This window comes from Anabrus simplex, chromosome 3 (assembly GCF_040414725.1).
Source record: "Anabrus simplex isolate iqAnaSimp1 chromosome 3, ASM4041472v1, whole genome shotgun sequence".
NCBI classification, from domain to species: domain Eukaryota; kingdom Metazoa; phylum Arthropoda; class Insecta; order Orthoptera; family Tettigoniidae; genus Anabrus; species Anabrus simplex.
This window is the reverse complement of record NC_090267.1, coordinates 321659548-321677232: the sequence shown is the minus strand read 5'-3', so window position 1 is coordinate 321677232 and position 17685 is coordinate 321659548. Positions and strand designations below refer to the sequence as shown.

The following is a 17685-nucleotide window of genomic DNA, read 5'->3' as shown; positions in this document are numbered from 1 at the left end:
CCATCCTTCATGTACAGATTGAAACGACTGGAACAAGTCTTGGATCCTACCAGGAAGTTCCTTACGTTATTTCTGGAACGTATGTCTATCTCCCCGTAACGCAGAAGTTTCGTCACCTTTACTGACTGTTAAAAGAAAATTTTAAAATTGACTTTTCTAACATAGCAAAAAAAAAAAAAGTGTGCTTCCGCCTACTGCGCGGAGGGGGAGGGATATGGCAATATATCCGATTATTGTGTCATAAAGACATTATTTCTTACTTACTTGAATGTCGAAGAATTTTACCAGTTTTGGGAAGTTTTACAAACATCTGCAACAAAAAGTCAGACCCAATAACACACTGACCAACAGCCGTAGTAAGATTGATTTTCTGAAACAAAAACTTAGACGCTCGATCGTTACGAATAATATTCACCGGCGTCTTGCACAGCAGCTTTCGGGTTCGATTCTTAGCTCTGCCAGAAACCTAAGATTGGTTTGAGGGACATAAGGAGGATGTATTTAATCTCAAGTAACACAAGTGGTCCTTCTACTGCTTCCCATTTCAACACCAAGCTAATACCATGATGTTAGTATTGGTGATTACTTTAAGAGAAGATGCAGCGTGATGAACATCCCCTCCTAACTCTAATTAAAAGAGAAAGAGGAAGATGGCCGAACCTTCGAAGAATCAAGGTATGTCGAAAGAAAGGTTGTTAATGATAAGGAAATTAAATACTTCAGGTTTCGCAAACCTAATAATGAAGTGGGTAAAAGAAGAGCTGTCCAACGGAGGTTAGATAGTAAAGATGAAAGTGAGGGGCCCGGCACAAGTATGAGGACGCAAAGCCAGATGAAGCTGGAACCCAATGGCTATCACACTCCCAAGCTGAAGGTCCCTGGAGGTTAGTTCTTTTACACCCGCTCTTACGCAGGGAGATGTGAATGTAATCTATATCTACGGTGAACATATTTTTGACAGTCAAAATCGGGACAGCCTTGGTGGGGAGGGTAGGGGGGGGGGGGATAGAGAGATTCTAGTTCGACTCTAACATAATGTTTTTAAATTATGGCCTTTTACAAAATTTAATTTTAAGAAGTTCCACAAAAATCGATCCACCAAAAATCCAATATAGAGGGGATAAATGAATACAAAGTTTGTTTTAATGTTTTTTATTTATGTAAGTACTTTACAAGTGTTGTGAGAAAAAAAAGGAAAACGTTAGTAAGTTTATTTTTAAGTTTCTTACTTTACATCTTAATTTATGATTACAATAACAACAACAAAAATCTTACTGAGTCTTTACAAGCGCCTGAAGTCTTTACGAACTAGGACAGGGTCGTGGAACATGATGGTTAATTACTGCTGCTCTTCTTACTCCAATCGTATTTTTCAGTCGACGCCAATGCTTTCAACAAAGTATTGTTCTTTTTTTCTAATGTGGTCGTACATGTCTGTGCATGTGTAGGTACAGTTCATTTGCAAGACCAAGATCGCTTTTACACATTCAATTGACACTGAAGATTTTTCTGGGCCCCAAAAGTTATTAATTAATGAAAATGCTCGTTCCACAGAAGCGTTAGTCCGTGGCAGGGAAATAACAAACTCGACAAACATCTTGAGGTTAGGGACTTTGATGTCATTCTTGCTCAAATTCTGGAACACAAGTAGCTATCTTTGTTCTGTTGAAATTTCCTTTTCCGCTCATTCTGCTAATGTGCTATCAGAGAGCTGTGTGTTCAGCACATTCAACTCATTGAACAAGTTGTCAACTGAAATGGGTGGCATATTATATTGAAACAAAGTCCAACTTTCCTCTAATTCTTCCCACTTGAGTGATTTCTTCAGATCTATCCAGGATAACTGGCTCAAGCAGTCTACATTTGACTTCCAGAGTTCTAGGTCCGTTTAGGTCGCCAAACAATGATTTGAATACCATGGGAGATTCGATTGAGAAGTAAAGTAGTTTCTAATAGGTTCAAACAATTGAAGGACACACTCTAAAGCTGGCAAAAGTCTCAATCATCGAGTGTTGGAGTAAGATAAGATGATTTTGTACTCCACACCAATAAAGTTACAAAACTCTTTCATTTCTGCCACTCGGACAGTGTATACAGTATATGAAAAATCTTAAAATATTTAGCAATAACAACCTCAAGGTATTTTTTTTTTTTTTTTTTTTTTTTTTTTTTTTTTTTTTTTTTTTGCTAGGGGCTTTACGTCGCGCCGACGCAGATAGGTCTTATGGCGACGATGGGATTGGAAAGGCCAAGGAGTTGGAAGGAAGCGGCCGTGGCCTTAATTAAGGTACAGCCCCAGCATTTGCCTGGTGTGAAAATGGGAAACCACGGAAAACCATTTTCAGGGCTGCCGATAGTGGGATTCGAACCTACTATCTCCCGGATGCAAGCTCACAGCCGCGTGCCTCTACGCGTACGGCCAACTCGCCCGGTCCTCAAGGTATCAGCAGCATTGTTAATGCAGTTATTATGAATATGAGCCATGCAGCCTATGCCAACTACGGTTTTTTTTTTGTTAGGGGCTTTACGTCGCACCGACACAGATAGGTCTTATGGCGACGATGGGATAGGAAAGGCCTAGGAGTTGGAAGGAAGCGGCCGTGGCCTTAATTAAGGTACAGCCCCAGTATTTGCCTGGTGTGAAAATGGGAAACCACGGAAAACCATCTTCAGGGCTGCCGATAGTGGGATTCGAACCTAATATCTCCCGGATGCAAGCTCACAGCCGCGCGCCTCTACGCGCACGGCCAACTCGCCCGGTCAACTACGGTTTTGTCAGTACCTGCCGATAATTTAGAAAACAGGGTATTTTTTTCCTTTCTTTCTGCACCCCCGAAATTGGTATTTGTGTTGTCTGCTGACATTCCAACTAATTTGTTAACCAGGTTATTGCGGTTTAAAACTGAAAATATATCATCGTTCAGTTAGTCACTTTTTTCCCTGGCAATGTTTCAAGTTCTAAAACCTTTACATTTATTACACTGGTACATGAAAATATATCACAACGATCGATACTAGATTTTGAGCAACATGTAAAGCACGAGGTTTCAGTGAGTTCATCAGTTGTTTTTGACAATCAGGAGCTAAAACATTTTTACCAACAGCTTCACGTTTTGTTCTTGCTGAAGAGAATTTTTGATTAAACAACGTTGAAATTAACATTGAGGTACAATCTAACGATCTGAAACTATGTTTTACAGTATAATATGCAAAAACTCACTAAATCTCTTTTTTTTTTTTTTTTTTTTCTGATTCATTCTTAGTAACAAACTTACTCATTGATGATGACATTGCCACTGCATTAACACCAGCCGAATGATTTTTAGTCTTCAAATGAAGCTTGATGTCAGAAACGCCACCATGTGCGATATTAATCTCACTTGAACATTGAGAGCAAAATGCAACATGCGGGTTATTTTCACGCTTCTTTAAGAAAGGATACTCTTTTTGGAGTTCATTATTAAAATAGCATTTACTACGTTTCTTATTTTTATCGCCCTTCATTGTCGTCACTAAACAAACACAATACCAATTTAAGTGTTTCAGTGCAGATTACAGTACAGTAAAAGCCAGTCACATCACAGACACTATTTGAGTAATTCTTTGATTTGACACTTGCTACTAACAACTAACTAGACTCTACACTAACAAGCAGGTGTATCTGATTCGCGTCGTCTCGTCTTCAAAACTGATGGCAGGGGGTAGCAGGGGTAGTATCCCGCCACACACTGACACTCTCTCACAGAGCGTTACCCCCCCCCCCCCCCCGTGTAAAGCAAGTGCTGCGCTGCCAACATAGGCTAGAAAATCATATGCTGTGCGAGTTGCGTGCTTAGGAAAAGTCAATTGCACTAGCCTAATAAAAGGCTACAGTTTCTTAAAATGATATTTCAAAACAAAAGTATTTTTCATTTAATTACGCATATTTTTCAGAGAATTATTATTTTTTTCTAACTTAAAATTCGGGACACTTTTATTAATATTCGGGATGCCAAGACATGATCCTTTAAATTGGGACTGTCTCGATTTTTTCTGGACGTATGGTCACCGTATCTACCCACAGTGGTTTAACGTCAGCGTACTACTTGTTGGGCTCTTCCTTCTCAATCTTAGGGCCCATTAATACATCAGTACAGATACACTGCCACGTGACCTATTGGCCGAGATATCTCAAACCACTTACAATGAAGCCAGCGGGTTGGCGTGTTTATTGCTAGGTTATTTCCATGTTAATATAGAAACCAATACGCTTGAAATACGAAAATGATAGTGTGTAATTGGGCATGCGTTGATTTAAACTATTAAAAATGTCACAGGTTGGAGAAATGCATATTTAGTTTTGATCATCAGTATGGATAAAGTGAAGCTTTGTTTTCATTAACCGTACAGTTTGGGTCACTTAGCTATCAGCTTGCATTCGGGAGATAGTAGGTTCGAACTCCACTCTCCACTGTCGGCAGGCCTGAAGATGGTTTCCCGTAATTTCCCATTTTCACACCAGGCAAATGATGGGGATGTGCCTCAATTAAGAACATGGTTGCTTCCTTTCCATTCCTAGCCTTTTCATATCCCATCCTCACCATAAGAAGACCTTTCTGTGCCGGTGCGCTTTCTAGAGAATTATGCGTTCCATTAATACCAAATTAATACCAACTGTCCATTTACTGATTGAACAAACAAGAAACAATACAATGTGTTTACAGTTCCTTTAATTGCTGATGAAGTACCACAAATTTGCACTGGAAATGGATTCTCTAATATAAATCTGACATGGGCCTCTCACATTCAAGCATTCTTGTGAGCGCCAACCTAGAGTTGGGATTCAAAAACATGCGACTATAACAAGCTGCGATGCGTAGTTTTTCAACACCAGCAACAGGAACAAACCCGTCTTAGATGTTTACTTCTACACGAAAAACAACTGCAATGAACCATAAACAAGAGTGTCTTTTGTGGTCGTAGGCTACTTAGGATGTTCAGTCTGGGACAGCTGGAGGTGGGGAAACTCAAAACAATTATAAAAGCCGGTCTCTCATATTTTCTGGATTGTAATAGTAAAACCACCAATTGCTGCAAACACTAACCGGGTGTCTGCGTCACATTTTCAGAAACATTCATATTTCGCAACATCCACCACGATTATTGTTTTAAGAGTTATTTCAGTGTTGTGTTTGTGTGATTCTCAGATCAATTATTATTGGTCAGAACTCTATCGAAGAGGCTTCATAGGAAGTCAGTTCTAAAACGCAGCAGAGGGACGTAATGCACTACTAATATTAGTTTTAATCTGAATTTTTCTGGTTAAAATAAGCTTTTCTCAAAATAAAAGTATGATAAAGGATACCTTAAAAAATTAAGATAATATATTGCGTCAAGAATACAGTTTTTGCTAATGAAAAATTAATTTCTTAAATCAGTCTTAAGTGTTACACTATTTCCTTGGCAGTATAGGCTTCAGTATTATACGCAGACAAATACCAGGAGCACATAAAGTTTAAACTCTCTTCATAGAAATTAATAATATTGTGGTATGGTTTCGACGTAGCTGAGAAGAAATATCTTTAGCAGGTACATTAATAGATCTTGGAGGTAAAAGTACCGCTTCCATTGCAGCTACATCCGCAAGTTCGTTTCCCGCAATCCCAACGTGGCTTGGAAGCATCACTTAACTTGGCTAGAAGGTCATGAATCTGCTGCACCAGTGGGTGTTGCGAGAAACAAATTTCAATAGACTGCAGAGATCTTAACGAGTCGGTACACATACGAGAGTGGTTTCTTTCGTCACCCAGTGCAAACTGCAGAGCTTCTAAGATGGCGTAAAGCTCCGCAGTATACACATTACATAAACTAGGAAGCGATATCTTCGAGCTCGTATCATCGGTGATTAAGAGCAACCAACATTTTCTCCTATTTTAGAACCATTCGTGAAGATATGTCTCGCGGCCGGATATTAGTGAACGAAGTCCTGGAAATACCTCCGATAAGTGAGGGAATCCGTGTTCACCTTAAGTCCGCGGAGTAGATCTAGACGTATTTCCGGTCGCGGAAATGACCACGGAGGTACCTCGCTAAAAGTATGTTCAAGACAACCACCGATCTCTATATTTAAATCACGACACAAGCCATCAATTCGAAACCCAACCCGCCGTGTGACATTCGGCCGGTCTTGGTACCTCTGGTGGTATTCGGTACTAAAGATACACTGATAGCTTGGATATAGCGGCATTTCACGTAATTTGGAAGCGTACGTGAGGAGTAACTGCTGCCTCCTTATCCGTACAGGTGCAACTCCCGCTTCAGCGAGTAGGCTGGGAATGGGCTTAGTACGGAAAGCTCCCGTTGCCAGCCTTACTCCACTATGGTGAATATAGTTTCAAAGGCTCAGTGTAGACTTTGATGCTGAGCCATAAGCCGCACTTCCATAGTCAATTCACGAGAGGACCGTTGCCGAGTAGCAACACCGCACGGTCAGTCCCCATGAAGTGCCGCTGAGAAACTTAAGCATGCTAAGTCTCTTCATGCAGGCAACCTTCAACTGAATGAATGTGCGGCTGCCACGTTAGTCGCTTATCGAAATGGAGACCCAGGAATCTGCAGGTGTCTACCACTGGTAAGACACTGTTTCCCAAGCGGAGCTCTGGTTTATGACGCACAAGCCGACGTCGACAGAAGTGTACAACTGAGGTTCTCGCCGCTGAAAATCGAAAACCATGTTGCAGGGCCCATCTGTCGACTCAGTTAATAGATTGCTGTAGCTGTCTCTCAGCATACGTTACCCTTCTGGAGATGTAATGTAGAGCTAAATCGTCTACATACAGCGATTGAACGACTGCGGACCCAGCAGCGGCAACTAATGCCGTTGATGGCGATTGCGAACAGCGTGACACTCAGTACAGATCCCAGAGGTACTCCACTTTCTTGAACGTAAAATTGAGAAAATTCATTCCCTACTCGGATTCGTAAGAGCCGAAGAGCCGAAGGGACATGAAATTCTCAATAAACGTTGGCAAATTTCCACGAAATCCCCACTGGTGTAGTGTGGAGCGAATCCCATATCAGCAGGTAGTATCGTAAGCTTTCTCGAGGTCAAAAAACAAGGCGACTAGCTGTTCCTTCCGAGGAAAGCCCTCCTGTATGGCGCTCTCCAGTCTGACCAGATGATCAGTGGCAGACCGATGAGAGCGAAAACCGCACTGGTAGTTGGACAAGAGACCTCCCATTTCCATGGCCCACACAAGACGCCGGTCAACCATCCTTTCAAATAGCTTACAAGGGCCACTCGTAAGGCATATTGGCCTATAACTATCCACAAGTTTTCGGTCTTGACCTGGCTTGGGAATAAGTATCTCAGTTCATTCACGCCATTGAGATGGAAACAATCCCTCACTCCATATTCTGTTGAATAGGGTGAGGATATCCTTGAGACATCTTTCACTCAAACGCTTAGCATTTGATTGTGGGTTTTGTCCAGTCCAGGAGTCGTGTCTCTGCACAGCACGAGTGCACTCTGCAATTTCCACTCCGTGAAAGGCACGTTACAGGAATGCGAAACATCAGAGGCGAAGGAGAGATGGTGTGCCTCTGCCTGGCGCTTAATTGATAGAAATGCAGAATCGTATCTCCCAGAGCTGGACATATCTGCGAAATGTGACGCGATATGCTCTGCAATGACTGAAGGAATCGTTATCTCAATTAATGTAGATTCCGGGGACGGAGGGCAAGTTGTGAACTCCCACAAGACGGCGGAGTTTTGTCCACACTTGTGATGACGGAGTATGTGCCGTCATGGAAGACATATACTTTTCCCACGTAGTTTTCTCATATTCTCGAATCAAGAAACGGGCCTTCGCACGCAGTCGCTTAAATGTGATATGATTGGCCATCGTAGGATTCCGACGATACCGCTTAAAAGCCCGTCAGCGATCACGAATAGCTGCTGCAATTTCGTCCGTCCACCATGAGATTGTTTCCGGCGAGGAATACCGGACGAGGAAGGAATTATTTCCCCTGCAGCAGACAGAATTCCAATAGTAATAGAAGGAATGTGGTCGTCAACAGACTCCAGCAATTCATCGTCGGCCATCAATGCGCGTTTGGAAAATTCTGGCCAATTTGCCCGCCGAAGTAACCAGCGCTTGGGTAGTTCGGACTGTCTTTGATTTAACAGATTTAGAATTATCGGAAAGTGGTCACTACCACAGACGTCATTGTGTACTTGCCACGGTAACAGGAGAACTAACGCATGGCTGCACATAGTGAAATCCATGTGTGAGAATGTGCCATATGCGCTGCTGAAATGTGTCGGTTCCCCTGTGTTAAGCACGCAAAAATTGAACTAGCTGAGTACGGAACGGTAGTTCGTCGCTGAAGATGTCGGCGCGAAATAGGGTACAAACGCCCCCGGTCGAAGCGCCATCCAGAACTGGGTTCTCCAGAAAGGGATCGAAGAGGAGGCCGTCCGGGCCTCTCAGTCTTGCCCACCGTTTCTTTAATCTTCGAAGAAGAGCCAGCAGATGGATTGCCGGCCTTCTTAGGGGAACCTGTGATCCCCAATGGGGTTGGAGAAGCCTTCTCCAACTTTTAAAGGGGAGCACTGGCGCTTCCCCTTCTCCTCCTTTATAATATGGGCTTTGGTAGGAGGGCTGAAATTTCCAGTCCTATTTGGGAAAGTCTTTTCCCCCGCCCTGGTAGGGAAGGACTTACCAGCCGAACGTGCCTGGGAAGGGCAACGTTGGCAATGACGCTCTTATTGGTTTCCCAGAAGGTATGAAAACCTTCTTGGTACCATCTGTACTTGTCGTGGCAACACTTTGTTCGTGTCTGATTGATGGAGCTTGTCTTTCTAAACTAGTTATTGCAGGAATTGAAGCTTTGTGGTGTGATCCGTATATTCGCGACCTTTACAGCGAAGGAGATGGAGAACTCCGGAGCAGCCATACTTTTAAACTTTCTCCAAGCATCTGGATAGGAAAGCTTATCCAGTATTTTTATTTCCTGGATTTTTTTCCCTGAAAGTTGTACATTCTTTGGATATCGGAGTATGCATGCCAGTGCAACTGACGCACATTGGCGGTGGTGTACACTCAGCACCGGTATGCTCACATTTTCCACACATAGCACAGATCGACGAACCATGACAAACGCAATGAGGTGTGGCCAAACGTTTGACAGAACACCTCATTGGTGCTGGAATGTATGGGCGTACACTTAAACTGTACATCGCGGCTTGAATACGTTCAGGCAGTGACTGGACGTTAAAGGTCGAGCCGCTTATCACCGACACGCCTCTTTAATCACCGTACGACGGTAATGCCCCGACGTACAAGATTTCGTATGATAACGTCATCGGAAGCCCTTATCAAATCCCAGTGGAAAATAACCCCTTTGCAAGAGTTAAGGGACTTGTGCTTCTTGATTTTAACTGACACATTGCCGAATATTTTAGTCTCAAGTAACCGTCGACTCTGTTCACCCGTCGATGTCTTTATTAGCACGGAGCTATCACGAAACTTACGCATTTCATCAACTTCACCACGAACTATTCAATTGCATTGCTAATCATGAATGGACATTCTTCTACGAAGCTCTGACCATCGATCCTGGAGGCAACCGGGAATCGAGGGAACCGTTCGTCACATTCATCTTCTAACGCCACATGCGTATATCTTCTTTTTCGCACTTTACTAGACACTTTACTAGACTCCTTTCGGAGTAGAAAAACCAAAATCAGAACCCATGCATAGTCCCACGAGTAGCCGAAATATAAGAAGCCGAACTTCGGCAGAGCCTTGACGTACCAAAGTCAAGGCTATATACTCCAGAGGGCGCCCGGTATCTGGAGGGGGTCGCTAAGAACTTCTCTCTCAGTAGCCATGCATCACCTCGCCACGACCCGAAACTTGTGACTGGGGTGGGTCGCTAAGAACTACTCCCCCAGTAGCCATGCATCACCTCGCCACAACCCGAAACTTGTGATTGGGGGAGGATAAAACCTCCGTACTAACCTATTCTACCCGACGCAGAGAGGGTGGCTAGATAGGTAGAGGAATGGAATAGAAGGGTTGAAATAGTAACGAAGAATAAAGAGCACAGACACCTCTCAGGCAACTCGGGGGACACCTTGTTAGTCTGGATCTACACCGAGGCCAATCCAGCATGGGTAACCCTGATCTGGCACACCACTCGGGATCATCAAGCGCACAAGCCCCAACACCGACGTCAAGGTCTTGGGTGTCCCTAGAGGCGGTATCACCCCTTACCCGAATATAATTAACTCCTAACACATCGAGACGCATCCTTTTTGCTACTCAGACAGTTCTACTTTCGTTCTTCCATAAGCCCCATTAATATTGATACCTCCCCATCGAAATGCATTTCGTTCGACAAGTTGTTTCCAAGGAATCCCTCGCTGTCAAATGGAAGTGAGACTCCGTTACTCCCACAGCTCCAAGGCTTGCTTAAAATGTTCTGCGTTCAATAAATTCTGTGAAGTAGAATGCTACCCTATTTTCACATACTCACAGTGAAGGTCTCTCCTCCAACGGGTTAAGGACCACGGTGGATTGTATAGCCCTGGCCGCCTGAGCAAAAGGAGAAATTCCAATATTAGTTTTACAATACATAGTTTCAGAAAAGAACCTGTTCAGTTCTTTCACGTATTTTTTTATATTTGACCATGATTTTAGAAATGAATATGTCCGAGATACGCACTCCTATCCCTTAGCAATTAGTATCCCGACTCTGAAGATGGTTTTCCGTGGTTTCCCATTTTAACACTAGGCAAATGCCGAGGCTGTACCTTAAATAAGGCCACGGTAGTTTCCTTCGTACTCCTAGCTCTTTCCTATCCCATCGTCGCAATAAGACCTATCTGTGTCGGTGAGACGTAAAGCAAATTGTAAAATAATAATAATAATAAAAAAGCAAAGTCACCTCCGTACAGGCCATGAAGGCCCTTGGAGGAGTGGAAGGTAAAGGCTTCCACCATTGTTAACCTCGGCACGTGATGGGATAGAGCGGTTAGCTCTACGCCCGGCCGCCTTTGCCTCCAGGAATTAACCTGGTACTAATTTTTGGTGTAGGCTGAGTGAACCTGAGGGCGATATGCACCCCCGGAAGTGGAAATCTCGTTTCATAAATTTTACGACTTCCCGACGGGGATTCGAACCCACGTCCTTCCGGCCGAACCGAGCACGCCTTTACCGCCTCGGCCAGGCAGCCCCTAATAATAATAATAATAATAATAATAATAATGTTAAGAACACCAAGGTATCAGTTGTGAGTAAACATCCTGAACGAATTCAGACCATCAAGCTTACTGACAAGATAGTGGAACAAGTCACCAGTTTCCCTTATCTAGGAAGTCTGATCATGATCACCAATGACAGCAGGTGCTGCAAAGAGATCAGAAGGCGAATAGCCCTTTCCAAACAAGTGTTTAGTAATGAGAAATATTTTGATCAGTGCAAATTTAGATTTTGCAATTAGGAAGAAATTTGTGATGTATTTTGTTTGGTGTGTGCTATTGTAGGGATGTTAATATTGAACAATCAGCGATCAGGACTGGAAACAACAGGGCGTAACAGGCCCCTCGCATTCTTCCAAACAACGGTTAGCCAATTTGAGTCGCGTTTAAAAATTAGTTCGTTATTGAAATATTTATTTATGGTATAGCGTTTAGTACCGGGAGTTTCCGAAGACATGTTTGGCTATTTGGTTACCCTGGTGCAGACCTGCACGAATACCAATTGTAAGTCGAGCTGAGTGTCTCAGGCGATAGAGCACTAGTTTTCCGAGCCCAAGTTGGCGAGTTCTATCCCGGCTTAGTCTAATGGTATTTAAAGGTGTTCAAATACGCCAATATCGTATCGGTAGGTTTACCGGCTCGATGGCTTCGAAAATCGTAAAATTAAGAAGGGGGACGTAAAATGAGTGATATTATTTTTCAAATGTGAATATACAAATGATCCTCTCTATCACAATCTTTCCTTTCTTTAATGTATAATTTCACCTGTAACATACAACAAAATCGTGTCATTTCTAAAATCAAGGTCAAATATAAAAAACAAAATACGTGAAAGAACTGCACAGGTTCTTTTCTGAAACTATGTATTGTAAAACTAATATTGGAATTTCGATATGACCATGCTGATTGGTATATACGTATGGTACACCCGCTGATTTTGCCACTTAAAATTACACTTAAACAATAACTGAAGGGAAAATAAGGACAAAATAAACCTCCAAACATGTTAGTCTAATTTTTGTTTTTGAACTATGGGCGTTAAAATGTGGTGCCAACCAGAGAAATCAATCATTTATAAGAATGCATTCATAATAAAACATTGTTCTATGCATATTATACCAAAACAATGACGTTAGGAGTTCCACGACCCGCGATAAAACGAATGTGCGTCTGTTCCTTCCATGACACCTGACTCAAACTATTGCCTTTGTTTTATTTCACAGAATATTTTCATTGGTAGTAAACACATTATTGGTCTCTAATATATTTATAACTGCCATGTGATCATTAAAATAATTTCACAAAATCACCTTCGTAATCCAAACTTACGGAAATGCCGTCCGTGTAGCACAGCAAGTTTAGAGTTCTCACAACAAGGGACTAAGTATGTACTTCACCTACCTTCTGCACGCGACTGTTATCACAAATGACGTTAGTTTTTTACTTATCAGCAGTTTACGAGATCTCAGAGATTTTAAGAGTCATGAATTTTCGTTGAGTATAGTGCATACCCATATGCCTCGTGATTCAGGCGTATTTTCACACATTTCTCTTATCACGGATTTTGAGAACACACTGACTAACAAGTGACAATGGACGCAATACGGGAGCCTCAGCCGAAGTACTAACTAATTTCGGTTTACTAAAATATTTCCTTCGAGATTTAAACTCCTAATTAATGAGTCAGTCACAAGTCGTTACAGCACTTGACAGTCGCGTGTGCAGGGGAGTACGCACTCGTCATATGTGCCCAAATGTTACATTCTTTAATCTAATCTTTGGGAGGGGGGCAATAGTATCATTAACTCGCAGTTTGTACATTTACAAGACAGAAAATGAAAGACTTCCTAGGCATCGCAAACCAAATACTGTCCAGGTCGGAAGAGAACAAGAGTTGACCAAGAGGTCAGATAGATTAAAGTAAAGAGCCTGGTTCAAGAGAAAGAAATACCATACTCAGCTGGTGACCCCGCAGTCGCCATCCCATGCTCCTAAGTTGAGAGTCCCTGGGGGCGGACACGACACCACGGGACCCAATAGCAAAACCCGGTACCTGTCCCCATTCTAGAGCTAACAAGTAGCTAACAACCTGTTGCAGCAAATATGTATCCACGTAAAAGGGTTGAAGTCCCATAACTTGTTTAAAATGCTTATACGTTAGGCTCAGATTTGTAGAACAATAACAACAAATCATACGTTTCTTTCCGTTTTAGTGTATCACTGTTGATTTCGTTGTGGTACACGGCAGTTCTTCATGGTAAAATTAACTCTGAATCAATTTACCACTTTATATTATTGTTCCTTGTACTACTATCACAGAATGAGGAGTTCGAAAGATACCATAACTTATCTCTCGATAAATCCATAGTCAGCGATCTCCTAAAATTCGATTTTGTAATAGAATACATAATTATACACAACAATAATTCTGACAGACGTTAGAAACGAGATTCCTATCTTTGGGGAGGCACATAGCCCTGTTGTTCACTCAGTCGACACTAGAAATGAGTATCAGGTGAATTCTTACGGGCAAAGGGGATACGGTTAACCACTCTCTCAACTAGAGCTAAGGTTTCCAACATTGGAAACCTTAATCTTACGCTTCCACAGGCCTCCATGGCCTGTACGGAGGTAGCTTTGTTTTCATTTTTGGAATATATCTTCCAACATCAAGCTAATGAAATTTGAAAGAAAATTCCTTCAGATGTGTTCTCGAGAAAAAAAATAAGAGACCCCGTATCACACACAAAAAGGGTTTAATGCAATTCTGATTTAGGAAATTTCCAGATTGTTCAATCACAATCTGCTTCTTTTCTTCTCGTTTAATACCTCGCAGTCAGAAAAAATGTCGACTGATTTTTGATGCAGTGTCTTATGCGATGTCATTAAATTCGGAACGATTTTTTTTCTCTCCCTGGCATTTTGCTCCAATTACTTGGGGTCGACACTTCCAGTGGATTTTGTCCAGTTTTCAAAACAACGACCCATGTGGTGGTGATTATCGTTTTAAGAGGAAGTACAACTGGGCAACCATCCTCTATTAACGCTAAAATCAGAGGGAAAAAATGGAAGGGGCCCGACACTTGAAAATGAAGACATCGGCCAAACAAAGAAAAGGGCCACGAAGGGCATGGAAGAAAGACTCTGTAGGTCTCGCGAACCTAATACAAATACCGTCGGGGTGAGCAAAGAACAAGAGTTAATCAAGGGAGGTCAGATAGTATAGATGAAAGTAAGGAATCTGACACAAGTAAGTGGAAGTAATGCTAGGACTCAACAAAGGGCCCCATGGTCGCCAATCCACGCTCCCAAGTTAAGAGCCCCGGCGGCCCCTTTTAGTCACCTCTTAGGACAGACAGGGAATACCGTGTATGGTATTTTACTGCCCTCACCCACAGGAGGACCCCACGTGGAGGGATACATCCACTATTGCGTTTTTCTGCGATGATTGTATGTAGACGAACATGTTAAGACGAACACGACCAATCGGCATCCGAGCTAGAGGAATCAACCATATCCGGCTCGTTCGGGAATCGAACTCGCAGCCTTGTGAACCGAATGCCACTATGCTGACCATTCAACCAACGAGCCGGACTCATTCGGAATGACGAAGTATACTGTATGTTATGTGACTAACAAACTAAGAGATGGAACACAGGAACAATATATGTGGTTAACAACAATCCAATACCATTTAATATACAGCACACCTTTAAAATCCAGCATTGATGAATATAATCATAGATGTATTGGGATGAGTACTAATATCGATGTTTATAGGCTATGTTGGTGAGTCTCCTATATTCCATACCCGGCCAGATCTTGAAATGGCCCGAAATGAAGTCAATCCTCCTTCTTTCTTTCTTTCTTTCTTTCTTTCTTTCTTTCTTTCAATTATGTGACCTTGCGAAGGACATAGGAAGTGTACTACGACGTAGTATGGTACAGTCGCTATACCTCAGAACGCTACTGTTTCACTGTTATTGTTTCACTCGCAGAGACATCAGCAACGTCACCTTTCCTTCAACACTTCAATGCTTCTATTCAGGTTTTCAAAGTAATTAAGCCCCATTTTAATTATTACAACCGCTCTGTATATAATGCATCTGTTGTTGTTGTCGTTGTCGTCGTCGTCGTCGTTGCGATTGTTATGGTATAGTGGCGCTTCCTACGGTTGCCATGACGTGAGTATGAAAACGTGTTATTTTTCTTTATTTTACGGTCTTTCTCCCGAATATGCTGAATGGTCTTGGCTGTCATTCTCTTATCTAAGCCGGGCTGAGGGGCTAAGACGGTTGAGGCGCTAGCCTTCTGAACCAACTTGGCAGGTTCGATCCTGGCTTAGTCCGGTGGTATTTGAATGTGCTCACATACGTCAGCCTCGTGTCGGTAGAATTACCGGCACTTAAAAAACTCCTGCGGGACAAAATTTCGGCACCTCGGCGTCTCCGGAAACCGAAAAAATAGATAGTGGGACGTAACGCCAATAACATTATGATTATTATGATTATGATTATTATTATTATTATTATTATCTCTTATATAAATTTGTGACAGTATCTTTCAGTAAATCCATTGACGTGTCTCACACATACTTCGTAACACTGTTGATAGTTTGAAGTAGTTTACACACTAACACAAGCATAACAACAACATTAAGAGAAATGTGATTATGTTGGTGTCAGCATTAAAAGGTCAAATAAATATACCTCACGTTCGTCATACAGTGAAGAGTTTCTTCATAGATATACAGTACATTATTTGAAATATATTTCCTGACATATCTTAATGGAAAGCGTTCGACTACACTTCTCTGTGGTAAGGATTAGGGAAGGAAGATCTGGTAAACAACAGAGGGATAATGTCTGAAAGGTAGCATGCTGGTTTAATTATTTTTAATTCACGTATACACTGCAGTTCTTATCCTTATTATAAATACTCCAATTTAAGTAAACTTGCCACTAATAAGCTCAACAGGAAGCTTGGATAAAAAATTGTGTGTTAGCAACCTCTAAAACTTTGTAAACTCGTATAAAAATACAGACCTGGGCCGATGACCTTCGATGTTAGGCCCCTTTAAACAACACGCATCATCATCATCATCATCATCATCATTAAAAAACAGACAAATCACTATTCTAAAGCAACACAAAGGCAAAATATATCTTTGCAGTTTGGATCTTCCATCTTCTCAAAACACTACCTTCACAATGATGTCAACGACAACAACAACAACAATAACATAAAAGGAAAACTCAAAATTGGAAATATTGTTATTGGTTTTACGTCCCACTAACTTCTTTTACGAATGTACCGCCTGTTTCTTTTTTGTCCCGCAGGAGTTCTTTTTCGTGCCGTAACATCTACCGACCCGAGGCTGACGTATCTAACCACATTCAAAACCACCGGACTGAGGCGGGATTGAACACGCCATACTGGGCCAGAAAGCCAGCGCTGTACCATCTGAGCCACTCGGCCTGGCAACTGAAATTCCCCTCCATACTTCAGCGTAAAAATAATCAAAGCACACCTGGAATTTACAACTAAATATTGATCAAGAAACTCCAGGTGATTAACGGAAACCAACACAACGTAATACATACAATGTACCTAAATAACGCAGATCACAGGTCGGACAATGGTCGGCGACGTACTATGAAGCCATAGGAATCATCGCAAGATATAGTCAGTATATCATATCGCTTATCCTCTTACCAACATCTCATACCAGAATCGAGTTTCATAACTGTCGTCCTTCAAAGGACAATGACAACGTGACCCAAACGCCGTGACCCACTTCCGTTACCTTCAACGGATAGATTAGGAAGCCGCGGGAAAGAAATCATTGTAGGACGAAATAAAATAGACGCCGCAGGGACTGATGGAAGAATGCGTTCAGTAATACACTAAAATCAGAAGAGAGAAGAAAGAGAAACGAAGACAGAAGTATCTCTCCAGATATCAAGCTTGAATAAGTAAGTTTACGTACGCAACCGTGATACACAGTATGAGTGCACTAATTGCAATAAATAGCTTATGTATGTTTCAGCTGTTCGTACGGAGAAATGTTTAACTTCGTAGTATTATAGTGAAGTTCGAATGATGTTATAATGCCCCATCTGAGAAGCACACAATGGTATTCTGTACTTCACAAGTTTACAATATCATGATGTCATTCCTTTTTTCTTCAAGACTTCTTCCCCCTCTATGACCGTTGAAATTAATTCTATACTTGCAACCTTCAGATTAATATCCCTCACGGGATTGTCTATCCTGCAATCAGATTCTTATTATATTTTAATAGATTTATGACCAACCAAAAAATCAATACTAATGACAATGTCGATGAACGCAGAGAGACGTGAGCAGCCAATAAAACCTACGATAAGAATTATCTCTTCCCGAGTTCATTGCCAGATGGTAAATAAAGCGAGCTGAAC

The 17685-nt window shown here is 41.9% G+C and overlaps 1 protein-coding gene across 2 annotated transcripts in view; it reads right to left on the bottom strand.

The window, feature by feature from the left end:
- Nucleotides 1-17685, bottom strand: part of LOC136866305 (influenza virus NS1A-binding protein homolog) — a 361110-nt gene that overhangs the window by 163467 nt on the left and 179958 nt on the right. The window contains exon 1 of one of the 2 annotated variants that reach the window (XM_068226692.1): nt 12575-12589. The exons of the other annotated variant lie outside the window; for it this stretch is intronic. The gene's annotated coding sequence lies outside the window, so the exon portion shown is untranslated. Of the gene's footprint in view, nt 1-12574; nt 12590-17685 lie in introns of those variants that run through there. 2 annotated transcript variants of the gene reach the window in all.